Genomic DNA, 14,633 nt, shown 5'->3' with positions numbered 1-14,633 from the left:
GCTGCTTCCTATCTGGGGGAATCCTTTGTTGGGAGGTGTTAGCTGGCCCTGATTGTTTCCTGTCTGGAATTCCCATTTTCTGGGTGTTGTTCTTTATTTACTGTCCTGATTTTAGCGGGGTTTTTTTTTTTTTAATACTGGTAGCCCAATTTTGTTTATTTTCATGGTTTCCTCTTTTCAGTTGAAATTGTCCATGTGCTTCTTGTGGATTCCAGTGGCTTCTCTGTGTAGTCTGACATGGTGGCTTTTAGAGTGGTCCAGCATTTCTGTGTTCTCAAATACTGGCTGTTAGGAATTGTGGGAGCTGAAGTCCAAAACAGCTGGAGGGCCAAAGTTTTCCCATGCCTGATTTAGATCCATCTCAAAAAAGGGTATATTTGCCACGCCCTTTGAGTACGACCTTAGAAATATCTGGCTATAGTGCAAAATGTTCTCAAGTGTTGCATTTTGGAAGCTGCACAAGATGGCTTTAAGGCAATTTCTGCCCCCTCAGCCAAAACATATATAGCCAAATTCAGTAAGCTGGAAATAATGTCTTAATCAATAATCATGTATCCAGCTCAATAGCAGATTGTGATGGGAAAGGTCTGGAAAGTGCAGTATACAGCTGGCATGGGCAAACTTCAGCCCTCCAGATATTATATTATTATTATTATTATTATTATTATTATTATTATTATTATTCTGTTTTATTTCTAACCTGCCCTCTCTCCCCTAAAGGACTCAGGGCAGCTTCCAAATGCAAAGGCAAATATTCAGTGTCATAAAGGTAAAGGTAAAGGTTTCCCCTGACATTAAGTCCAGTCGTGACCGACTCTGGGGGTTGGTGCTCATCTCCATTTCTAAGCCAAAGAGGCAGTTTTGTCCATAGACATCTCCAATGTCATGTGGCCAGCATGACTGCATGGAGCGCCGTTACCTTCCCGCTGGAGCGGTACCTATTGCTCTACTCATATTTGCATGTTTTCGAACTGCTAGGTTGGCAGGAGCTGGGGCTAACAGCAGACACTCATTCCGCTCCCGGGATTTGAACCAGGGACTTTTTGGTCTGCAAGTTCAGCAGCTCAGCGCTTTAACACACTGCTCCACCAGGGCCCCCTGGTGTATATTCAATGCCATATACAATAATAAAAACACAACACAATAAAATAGCAAATAAATCATAGCTAAAAGTGCATATAAAATAGATTCTATAGGGAGGATAAATGATTGGATTTCAACTCCTGCAGCCTAGCTTTCTCTGCCAATGATGGTTCCATACCAAACTACAGCTCCCAAGATTCTGTAGCAGTGAGCCATCTTGGATATTGCAAGGGATGATTTTATTATCATCATCATCATCATTATTAGGCCTTGCTCCCGGGAAGGTTCCTCCGCTGTGGCTATCTATCTATCTATCTATCTATCTATCTTTCCACATATTCTCCACATTGTGTGTGGAGAATATGTGGAACACACACACAATATGCAGGGACCATATGTGCCTCATAAATATGTGCATGATCAGCCTTGATATTCTGGGTTATATGGCACACAGCCATATTACCCAGAATATCAAGGCAGAATAACCCACACTATCTGCTTTGATATGGGTTATCTGAGTCCACACTGCCATATAATCCAGTTCAAAGCAGATAACTTGCATTATCTGCCTTGATATTCTGGGTTATATGACACACAGCCATATAACTCAGAATATCAAGCCAGAATAACCCACAATATCTGCTTTGAACTGGGTTATCTGAGTCCACACTGCCATATAGTCTAGTTCAAATTTATTTATTTATTTATTTATTTCCAGTATTTATATTCCGCCCTTCTCACCCCGAAGGGGACTCAAGGCGGATCACATTATAACACACATAGGGCAAACATTCAATGCCCATAAACACATCAAACAGAGACTGAGAGACACACGCAGAGGCAAGTTAACCTTCTTCTGAGGGGATGTTCGATTCTGGCCACAGGGGGAAGCAGCTGCTTCATCATCCACACTGACAGCACTTCCTCATTCCAGGTCGTAAATTAGTTAATCTTGCCTCCCCACTTTATAAGTGGTACCTTATCTCTTACTTGATAGATGCAACTATCTTTCGGGTTGCTAGGTCAGCAACGAGCAGGGGCTATTTTTTATTTTTAATTGACGGGTGCTCACCCCGCCACGGGCTGGCCTCGAACTCATGACCTCATGGTCAGAGTGATTTAAGGCAGCTGCTCAACAGCTGCGCCACAGCCCGGCCCCAGATAATGTGCATTATCTGCCTTGATATTCTGGGTTATATGGCTGTGTGGAAGGACCATCAGGGCTCTTCCACACAGCCATATAACTCAGAATATCAAGGCAGAAAATCTCACAATATCTGCTTTGAACTGGGTTATCTGAGTCCACACTGCCCTATATCCCAGTTCAATGTTTGGTGCTAAATTCGCAAATATAGTAATTCCTACATAACATTCCATGTATTGAACTGCTTTTTCTGTCGATTTGTTTTAAAAACATGATATTTTGGTGCTTAATTTGTAAATCATAATGTAATTTGATGTTTAATAGGCTTTTCCTTAATCCCTCCTTATTACCCAACATTTTTGCTTATCCAACGCTTTTATTTTTCAGAGATTGGTTTGGGGGGGGGGCGCAAAAATTCTGTTTGCCTACACTTGAAAATTACCTTGGGCCGGCTCTGGCTAAATCCATAATGTAATTACATCATTTGAACATAACTTTTAACTGTTTGGAGTGGTGTTTATGGGATAAGTACGTTTTTTGGGTTACCTAGAGCCCTACTAAGAAAAACCTCATCTCTTTTCTGGTTGTAATGGAGACAAATAATCAGTTCAAGAGTAGGACACTTTGGAAATTCTGTCTAGGTAATGTCAGGTGTTTTGGGGAGGTGTTATGGAGAACCATGCATTTCTGTTCTTTCTGCAGTTGGGATACATGTCCTACTGATTCATAACTTAGTTTATCCCCTCCTTACCTCTATAATATATATGTGTATATATGTATATATAAAGCACAAAATGAGCTCAGGCTTACCAGGGACATAAAAAACAACAAAAAAAGGCTTTTTTGCTTACGTTGGTAGAAAAAGGAAGAAAAAGGAGGCGATAGGGCCTCTGCAAGGAGAAGATGGGGTGATGGCGACAGGGGACAGGGAAAAGGCAGAACTGCTCAATGCCTTCTTTGCCTCGGTCTTCTCACAAAAAGAAAGCCATCTTCAACCTCAGCAACATGGAATGGACGAAGGATTGGGGGAAATCCAACCCCAAATAGGGAAACAAGTTGTCCAGGAACACCTGGCCGCTCTAAACGAATTCAAGTCCCCAGGGCCAGATCAGCTACATCCAAGAGTATTGAAGGAATTAGCGGAAGTTATTTCAGAACCACTAGCAATTATCTTCGAGAGTTCTTGGAGAACGGGAGAAGTCCCAGCAGATTGGAGGAGGGCGAATGTGGTCCCTATCTTCAAGAAGGGAAAAAAGAACGACCCAAACAATTACCGTCCGGTCAGCCTCACATCGATACCAGGCAAGATTCTGGAAAAGATCATCAAGGAAGTGGTCTGCGAACACTTAGAAACAAATGCGGTCATTGCTAATAGTCAACAAGGATTTACCAAAAACGAGTCATGCCATACTAATCTGATCTCTTTTTTCGATAGAGTTACGAGTTAGGTCGATACAGGGAATGCTGTGGATGTAGCCTACCTGGATTTCAGTAAGGCCTTCGACAAAGTCCCCCACGACCTTCTGGCAAATAAACTAGTAAAATGTGGGCTAGACAAAACTACGGTTAGGTGGATCTGCAATTGGCTAAGCGAACAAACTCAAAGGGTGCTCACCAATGCGTCATCTTCATCATGGAAAGAAGTGACAAGTGGAGTGCCGCAGGTTCTGTTTAACATCTTTATTAACGACTTAGACGAAGGGTTAGAAGGCACGATCATCAAGTTTGCAGACGACACCAAACTGGGAGGGATAGCTAACACTCCAGAAGACAGGAGCAGAATTCAAAACGATCTTGACAGACTAGAGAGATGGACCGAAACTAACAAAATGAAGTTCAACAGGGACAAATGCAAGATACTTCATTTCGGCAGAAAAAATGGAAATCAAAGATACAGAATGGGGGATGCCTGGCTTGACAGCAGTGTGTGCGAAAAAGACCTTGGAGTCCTCGTGGACAACAAGTTAAACATGAGCCAACAATGTGATGCAGCAGCTAAAAAAGCCAACGGGATTCTGGCCTGCATCAATAGGGGTATAGCGTCTAGATCCAGGGAAGTCATGCTCCCCCTCTATTCTGCCTTGGTCAGACCACACCTGGAATACTGCGTCCAATTCTGGGCACCACAGTTGAAGGGAGATGTTGACAAGCTGGAAAGCGTCCAGAGGAGGGCGACTAAAATGATTAAGGGTCTGGAGAACAAGCCCTATGAGGAGCGGCTTAAAGAGCTGGGCATGTTTAGCCTGCAGAAGAGAAGGCTGAGAGGAGACATGATAGCCATGTACAAATACGTGAAGGGAAGTCATAGGGAGGAGGGAGCAAGCTTGTTTTCTGCTGCCCTGCAGACTAGGACACGGAACAATGGCTTCAAACTACAGGAAAGGAGATTCCACCTGAACATTAGGAAGAACTTCCTCACTGTGAGGGCTGTTCGACAGTGGAACTCTCTCCCCCGGACTGTGGTGGAGGCTCCTTCCTTGGAGGCTTTTAAGCAGAGGCTGGATGGCCATCTGTCGGGGGTGCTTTGAATGCGATTTCCTGCTTCTTGGCAGGGGGTTGGACTGGATGGCCCATGAGGTCTCTTCCAACTCTACTATTCTATGATTCTATGATTCTATGACATGTGGACTGCATATATCAGAACTTATATCTACATTTATACATGTGAATTTTATACATATACTTTGTAAACTGCATTGGAAGAGGAAAATAAACCCTTTGAAGAAGGTATCTGGAGATCATCTTGCTATGAGTTTTGGGTATAGGTCTGCCAGGCCTATTTCCACCTGGCCAGGACAGGCATTGTCCTAATTAATTCAGCTACAAAGGCTTCTGCTATTTCATAAATTGTCTAGATTCCTAATATAAAGATTGTTGCTGAAATTACCAAGAATAGTAATGATGGGGTTTGCTGAGACTGACTGTTATTTTGACTCTAGAATCTTTCCAAATTCTAGATTACAGTCCTGGAATGAAGTAATACAGGGAAAACAATAAAACATCAGATTTATAGACCAGCTAGATGCAATTATAATTTTGTGAATAAAACAAATTAAAAAAAATGAAAATATTCTTTTAAAATGGTCAAAAACAAGCGTTTCAGATGCTGGGAAACTCTGACCAAGAAATACTTCACTGTTTGCTATTTCTTGGTCATGAATTTTTGCATAGTGAACAGTATTTTCAGTATAAGGAACACAATTTCCTTTCCCAAAAATAGCATTCCTGAACATAATTTTTTAGCACATGCAAATGTTATGCAAAATTATTTTCTATTCCTAGAGAAGGGGCTACCAGTTATGATACAGTTGATATTACACAGTGATTTCTTCAATATGCACAATAACTAGTTTTTATCTGTAGTGAAAACACTGATGAGAAGAGATTTCAGAGACGTGCCAAAGAATAAACAGGTTGCTTATAAAGCAACTTAATAACATGCAATAAAAAGCAGCTTATATGTTGCATTATCTATTATTCCATTTGGTCTGATAACATAATCCCAATGTCTGGGTCATTTGATTCCATAGGATTCTAATAAAAAAAAACTACTGACACATTTTGTCTCTATTGTAGTTTGAAGCTAGGAAAGAAATGATCATTTCTCTCCCATACCTGGGATAGAGTAGCACATGTTCTCATTATGATTAAAAGGACATAAAGATCATCCAGGTACTTTTTAGATAACAGCAGAGCCTATTGCTGACCTGTATCTGTAAATGTATCTCTGCAGATACAGAAAGGCAAGCTGACACATATAAATATGTTTGTGTTCCTGTCTGACAAGCTTTTATGCAAACTGAACATAGGCTTATTTTTTGCTTTAAAGCTTCCTAGACTAGCACTATCTTTCAAATACATATTGAGCAAAGTGACTGTATGAATTGTGTCTGAGTAACATAAAAGACCTACAATATGACAAGGAAAGAGATGAAGGGAAAATAAAGATCCCTGATGTACGTGTATTCTTACATGGAACTCTGATTAGTAGCTATGATCAAGTAAGGAAGTGCCATACAATCTTGCTAAAAGTAGAAACCCTGTGTATATAGTGCGGCTTTGAGTTGCAAAGATAACATGAAATCAATTTTACTGCTATTTGGTTTTAGTTCAGATGTTATCAACTAGGGCCAAGACTACATCAGCTGGCAAATCCAGGACTACTCTGAAGCAGAAGTGCTTCAACACATCTTGGAGGTAGCCACACACACTGCTGACTCACTGTCGTGTTGGTTTAGAGTCCACATGCCCAGCCAGGCTGAATCCTGTCACACCCATTATCTCATCTTCTGTGTCATAGAGCTTCCAACTTGCTTCAGAGCTCCAAGCAGGGCCGGTTGAACATAGAGGCCACTGAAGCGGCCGCTTCGAGCGCACGCCGATAGGGGTGCTGTCGAGGCATCGACAGGGCCTCCGTAGCGCCGCCGCCGCGCCGCCGCTGTTGGCACAGGGCTTCGATCGCTCGCGCCAAACTGCACAGCGCTGAAGATGCTGGATGCAGGCACAGATCATTGGCCGATCTGCGCCTGCATCCAGCAGCCTTGGGCGAAATGGGCGATCTGAGCTGTACGCATGCGCACAGCGCAGTTCACCCATTTCGCCCGAAGTTGCTGGACGCAGGCGCAGATCGTCAGCCAATCTGCGCCTGCGTCCAGCAGCCTTCCCAGATCTAGGGAAGTTTTCCACAGTTTGCTCTAGCAAATATGAACTATGGTAATACTGGATAAGGTGTCATTATTCCCTTGTGAGCATGAGAAGAACAATCTCAATGGTACAACTTAAGATCAGAGATTCATATGTTATTGAAATATGACGCTTTGGGGCAGTGGCCTACCAATGCTAGTAGACAATGAACTGGGGTTTTAGAATCATAGAATCATTGTCACATAAAATATTGCCATAAGATGCTAATTCCAGCACTATTTTCCTCTCTTTTTATGTGTTTATTTTGCAACCATAGCTTTTTTTAATGTAACAACCCAAGTCAATTATGACACAGATGCTCTAGGAGCTACTCTAATGTTGAGCTATAAAATCGGGTTTTTTTTGTTTGTTTTTGTTTCCAGCACCAGCAGCATCTGTCTGTTTAGCAGTTCAGGTAGTTTTGCAGCCTGTTCTGCCTATGTGATTAAGCTGGCTGGCACTTGGATGCTGCCTTTTCTTCTTCATGGCTCCATGTGGATTTACTGTCTTAATGAAGTGGGGAAATGCACTCCTATAGAAGCCTTGCATTATCTAATTATTGGCATTTTTATTGCAGGCCTCATGCATTGTCTGACACTGTAACTCTGCATAAGTCTACCACCTGCTCATCTGATTATCCAGATATTTTGAATGACTCTGAACTGTTCTGATAAAGTAGAACTCTCACTGGAAGTTGGACAAGCGCGTTCCCCTTACTTGCTAGACATTGGATCCAATATAATGCTAGTGGAGCAAAAATCCCCACTAGTATATTTACACTGCATCCTGGAATTCAGAAAGACATAATATACTGGCTTGGAGTAGAATTTTAGTTCCTGGACATGCTTGAGTGAGAATGCTATTTTGGCAGGCCAAACATATCATATCAATCTGGCACATGACAAACACTCAGAGAAAGGTCTCACTCATGTACTTCAGAAACTGATTTTTTTTTAGTTCAAGTTTCACCAAATACTGAGGATGGAAAAAATTCCAAGGCATGAATTCCTAGGATATGTCACAAAATTAGATGATAAAAGTAGTGAGCAACCAGCCTTGTAATAATCCCAAAACTTTTTCTGCCTAGAATATTAGACTAGATGTATGGCAGTCCCTCATGCAGAAGGAGATACTGGATTAAAAGGTAAAACCAAATCTGATGAGCTATTACTAAAAAATAAGGGGGGAGCAATGTGTGGAGATGAACAATAGTTCTAGTGAGGTAGGTGTGAAATGACGATTTGGGTATACCACCTTGCATGCAAAATCCAGGAAATGAGTGGATGAAGTTCCTTTAGCAAGGTTTGCAATGAGAAAGGCATTGCTAAATTAAAGCACAAATGAGCTCCACTTTATCCTCAAAGAATTAAACAAAATACCTAGGTAAATCATCTGCCTGAGCTCTTCTGCTGAAGAGTGAAAGGGTGCTAGATGATTTGTATAATTTGAGAATCCAGATAGACCTGTTCTTATACAGTTGTCTAAGAACAAGGGGACAGGAAATGAATCTGACATAAACAGCAGCCTTCAATAGTACAGAAAACACATTTTATTACAGCCCAGCTTTCATATATTTAAGGGGAAAAACCTATGGTAAAATACAGCACAGTCCTAATTTTTGTTTTAATAAATGTGTAGAATAAAAATAGTGATTTTAAAACAAATACCCATTCCAGAAAGTGAAAATTTATTCAGTGACTATGAACTCCAGAAACAAGGAGGAGGTTATCCTTACAGACCCAGAGCGCAGGGATATCAGAAACTGTAGCCATAGACAGAGGCATTCTCAATCTGGAATCAGAAGAGCAGACTGATTCCAGGGACAACCGTTGCTTTCCATGACTATGAAACCATGAATCCACTTCTAATTTTAATCTATTTCATTTCAATGCAAGGTACTGAATCTATGCTGGTGATAGGACTAAGTCCTTTGGATAGCTTCTCGAAAAATTGGAATAAACACAGCAAAGGTTGGACACTCTCCCAAGCTGTAAATAGGCTTTCTGTTCATTTTTGGGGTGCATGGAGGCTAGGGATTAACTGCCATCCCACCTCCTCAGGCCATCTGAGCCTGGGTAGTGGAAGATAGCTCTGAGGACACGATTTCAGATCCCACATGGAGATCTGAAATGGGAGTCCTCATAGCCCTCCAAAAGGAAAAGGGGATAAGCTTTCTGGAAGATTCACATCTCTCCCAGTTTTTTTTTAAACTCAGGGCCAAAATGGATTAAACTATTTACCTTGGGTTAAAACTCATTGATCTAGACATGCCAGGCTAATCCAAGAGCTATACTACACTATATGGCAGTGTAGATGGGGCTGAAGGAATTTCTTTCCCCAAAATTACTTCTAGTTCCAATGGCCCATTTTCAAACTTTCTTAATTAAGTTGGAATTTAATGACAACTTTCATTTCAGAACCATTTTCAAGTCAAGTTTTCTGAATGTTCTATTTGATAAGAAGTGTTTAGGCTGATTCAGAATTCATTTAATACAATCAATTACTATGTGTACATCATTATGTTCTGTTTGGAGCTTCTATCTACAGTATTTTGGGCACCCATGCATGTACTAATCAACTGTGTTTCTTAATTTCAGTTTTAATTCTTTCTCTTTAATCCTTCCATATCATTATGGGCTTTTTGGTGTGTATGTTGTTTTTAGTTTGAAGGCCTTTTAAATAGAACTACATAGAAATCATTTTGCTATTCACTATTCAGATAATGCATGAAATAAAAATGGTATTTGATGAAAAGGGAGGAGTGTTCTTTCTTTTAAAAATTCTCTTCAAACGTCAAGGCTGTTAGAATTTCAGAAAACAATGCTAGAGGAAAAAGCTTCTCAGCAAAGAATAGGACTTCACATTATGTAGGAAAAGCCATTTGATTAAACAGTCTGTGAAAGGATTGTATGTCCTGCATTAAACAGAAAGTCTGCCAAAAAATGAGCAAACTCAAAGGAAAATATTTGTCTAGAAAATATAGGTAGCCAACCGACCAAGTGGAAAAACTAAAGTTTTGGACTTCAATTCCCAGAATTTCCCACTGCCAGTCAAGCTGGCAAGGGTCCAAAGCACATCCAAGACCAAATTTTGGGAACCCCTGCACTAAACAAATTCAATTAATACAGCATGGAGCTGACCCTCCTACACATGTTTTTAACTAGGACAGTATGAATGGCACTACCACCATTTCACCATTCTATTATTTCTGTTTGTTTTGAATACTGTTACAAAGGGTATCGTTTATAAAACCAACCCCATGAATGCCCCCTACATTTTTCACTGCCGTCATATCAGATCAAAGGAAGGTGTAATACCAAAGATCGGTATCCCAGTTTGTGTGCTATCATATAATAAGACATGGGTTGTGTTTGTCACCTTACCATTTATGCCTTTTTTGAAACAGAAGCTTTACACTGTTAGCTGGGACTATGCGATTCCCTTGTGCAAATGCCCAAGGCAATGCCCCAGGCTAACATTGTCAGTGAAGAAATGGAAATTCAAAAAAATCTGGAGACTTCATTCTCTAAGACTTCAGGTTAGATAATTTACCAAACAAAATGTTGATGAAACTGGTTGCACATGAAATGTTTAGGGGATATTTGGAAAATCAGTAAGATAGAATCCTTGGTTTCCTAGATCTGTAGGTGTGCATGATGGTTAGACTATTTAAGCATCGCCAGAAGTAATATTCTATTTGTGTCAAGCTTTGGCTGGTACAACTTGCCATTCAAAAGAAACACATTCTATACCAGAGATGGTGGTGGCTGTTATTGCTGGTTATTGTTATTGAGTTTCTTCTGATTTATGGTGACTCTATTGTTGAACTTTCTTGACAAGATTTGTTGAAATGAGAGTTGCTTTTGCCTTCTTCTAAGGCTGAGAGAGTGTGGTTTGCCTAAGGTCATCCAGTGGCATTTCATGACTGAGCAGATATTTGAACCTTGGTCTGAATTTGAACCTTGGTCTGAACCTTGGACTTCTTCTACACTGCCATATAATCCAGATTATCAAAGCAAAATTATTCTGTTTTGGAATCAGATAATCTGGATTTTATATAGCAGTGTACAAGGGGCCATAGACCAATGTTCAAACCACTACACCATTCTGCAAATCCTAGGGTCCTTAATAATAGGTTTTTGTATTGTGTCAGAAGAAAATTATCACCTCTGGTGTGAGAGAATCAGCTGTCTCCAAAGATGTTGCCCAGGGGACACCCGGACGTGTTACCATCCTGCTGGGAGGCTTCTCTCTAGCCTTACCCAAGGAATAATTGTCCAACTCATTTAAATCCCATTACATTGTGTATCAACAATGATATTTACACAAATAGAGAAAAGAAAATTAAGTTACATTCCAATAAAAAACCTTTTTTCTTAATGGATTCATTTTTCCAATTAAGTAATAATGATTTTGCAGTAACAAACTGTATTCTGTATATCGGTATGTATGCCGTTACACCCAGGCACCTTTTAAAGCTTTGAGACGTGTTTCTTCCTTTGCCCAGGTGAACTGTGGGGCCTTACTTAGAAGCTCTGGAAATCCCAGTAACCAAAGGCACTTTAAGTTGAACAATCAAACAAAATTTTATTTTCACAAAGTCTATGACAGACTTGGCACATGTAATCAAGGTTGCAAATATAAACAGTCAACTTATAAAACCTTGCAGATGTCCCTTTCTTGCTTTTCCCCTTTAGCTGCTGGTTTAACTTCCTCCAAAGGTGAAGAGATCCTGAGATCCTCTTTACCCTAGTCCTGAGCTATTAGAAAGAGCAGGTCTATAACTATCTAAGCTCAAAGCTAGTTTTGAGGTGAAGTAGGTAGAACTTCCTCCAGTGGCAGAGAAATCCTGAGATATTCTCTGCCCCAGTGCTAAGCTACTAATTTTAGAAAGAGTAGGTCTTTCCTTATTTATGCTCAGCACTGGTTTTAAAGGCAGGTCAGTACTTACGATGGCTTTGTCAGAGTTGACCTGGCTTGGCCACACAACACATCTAAGTTCTTTCTTCTTCAGTCTAGAAGGCGAGAGGCTTCTCAAAATGGAGCCTTCTTTCCCCAGTAAAAGGGGCGGTCTCCAGAACAATAAGATACATTTGCAAGCTGCAAGCAGCAAAGACTTTGCTGAGCTGGCTACAAACTCTACTAATGGCTAACTATCAGAGTGCTGCAGAATCTGCAGCAACCCTGGAACAAATGCAAACAGGTGCTATTTCTACAACTATGGGCAGCTTGTAAAATCAAACTCCTGGGAGACGGAACAGTATGTATAGATTTTTTTTCTTTTCTTTCATTTGCAAAAAGTCTCCTGCTTTGCAAGCATTTATCCCCTTCCAAATATTTACATATAAAGTATACTGTAGTTCTGTCCATTTTGCTTGCTTAATCTAAATGAAAATCCTTTCTAAATGCAAATGATGGTTTGCTTTTGTATTTAGCATGCTGATAACATATCTACTGAGGGTCAGGGAATCTTCTCAATCTCCTTTCTCCTCAATCTCCTGTTTGACTCAAAATGGGAAGAGTGTGTGTGTGTGTGGGGGGGGTATGTGTATGGGAGGGAGGGCCCCCCCAGAAGAGAGGTTGAGAGACACTCTTTGTAATTTTTATGGTTTTCTATTCCCTAGGCTTGTTTCACTTAGAATCTTCTGAGTTGAAGTTGTCTTGTTGCCTAAAACAGAAAAACACAAATGCATAGCAGTTCAACGCCAATCTTACCAATGCTTAACTGGGTCTTTCCCCCCACCTGGTTTGGTCAACTTTTCTCTTCGGTCTTGTTCCTAACATGTGTCCCCACTATTGCAAGACACAGCTTGTTGATAAGCAAGTACCATTTCACCTTGGCATTCTGAATGTCCCATTCCCTTTTGCCTTCATGTCCATAATGGGAACCCTGAGATGCGTCTGAGTATTGCTCATCCACAGATGACTAATCAGAAGAACTGATGTTATCTAAGTCCTCCTTGCTTCGGAGATGACTTCTTCTACCCCCATGGGTTCAGAATTACTCTGGGATTCATTTATTTGTCCTTGTACTTGTATAACTCTTCTTTAGCACCATACTGTAAATGAATTGATTTTCTTTCACAACCATACAGAAATATTGGAAATGCGAAGCCTGGACAATCCTAACTTTAGCATTCCATTATATATCTTTATATTTTGGGATTTTGTCTAGTTCCTTCATATATGTCCTTCCAAGTCCTAGTAAAGGTAAATTTAAAGGTTTCCCTGACATTAAGTCTAGTCGTGTCCGACTCTGCGAGTTGCTGCACATCTTCATTCCTAAGCCGAAGAGCTGGCATTGTCCATAAATGTCTCCAAGGTCATGTGGCCAGCATGACTGCATAGAGCACCATTACCTTCCCACCAGAGCAGTACCTATTGATCTCCTCACATTTGCATGTTTTCGAACTGCTAGGTTGGTAGAAGCTGGGGCTAACAGCGATAGCCCACCCCGCTCCCCAGATTTGAACCACCAACCTTTTGGTCAGCAAGTTCTGCAGCTCAGTGATTTAATCCACTGCGCCACCAGGGGCTCCCTTGGATCAGCAGATTTTTTTCTCCTTCTCTGCCAAGTCCTAATTTTCTTTAAATTTCATGAGACTGTAGTTTCCATTCTGATTAATGGTTGAGTCAAGATATGAAAGAGCTTGAACTATTTCAATGTATTTATTGACTGCTTTAATGTTATGTAAATCATCTGTGGCCATTATTTTTGTTTTCTTCATGTTGAACTGTTGACCTGCCTTTGCACTTTCTGCAGTAATTATTCCAAGTTTTCATTATTTTCTACTAGGACTGTGATGTCATTTGCAAATCTTAAATTGTTGATGTTCCTTCCTCCAGGTTTCACTTCTCCCCTTTGCCAAATCTAATCATGTTTTATGTATATGTCCAGCATACAAGATAAACAGATAGGGTGATAAAATGTAACCTTGCCTAACCTCCTCTATAACTGGAAATTCCACTTCTCTAAATTCTTCCCTGATAGTAGCCCTTTGTCCGAAGTATAAATTGCACATTAGGATACTAAAATGTTGTGGCACCTCTCTCTCTCTCTCTCTCTCTCTCTCTCTCTCTCTCTCTCTCTCTCTCTCTCTCTCTCTCTCCCTCCCTCCCTCCCTCCCTCCCTCTCCCTCTTTCTTTCTTTCTTTCTTTCTTTCTTTCTTTCTTTCTTTCTTTCTTTCTTTCTTTCTTTCTTTCTCTTTCTTTCTTTCAAGGAGGACCAGGATAAAGACCTGCAAAGTTCTCAAAACACTTACTGAATTGGTGTTCCCATAGTCCTTAGGCAATGCAATGACTGGAATAAAATCAATCTGAATTTGTAATGCAAATAGAGCCCTAGATATACTATGTTGCTAATAACACTTTTTATCTGGTGTTTTTCAGTTTGTTATTGAAATGACATTTGGAAGCCAATGGGGAGTTACAGGTGTTGCACTCATATACTCCATGCTTTTAAACTGTTCATAATCATTATGTATGCCCCACTGAAAGAGATGCTCTTAATGGCTTGTTTTCACTACTATCCAGTTATGCTGTGTGGAAGAAGGACTCCAGTGGAAATCTCATGACTACAACAGGCTCTTTGAGTCAGTTCAGTGAGATGGTAACTCTCAGTTTGAATACAAATCTGCTCAAGCTGCTAAAGTGATCTAACATGGCAGATGTCTAATATAGTATGCAACGAAGTGATGGCAAAGTCTGGTCTACATTTGGCGCT

The sequence above is a fragment of the Anolis carolinensis genome, chromosome 2 (assembly GCF_035594765.1).
Source record: "Anolis carolinensis isolate JA03-04 chromosome 2, rAnoCar3.1.pri, whole genome shotgun sequence".
In the NCBI taxonomy this organism is placed as follows: Eukaryota; Metazoa; Chordata; class Lepidosauria; order Squamata; family Dactyloidae; genus Anolis; species Anolis carolinensis.
This window is presented reverse-complemented; position numbering follows the sequence as displayed.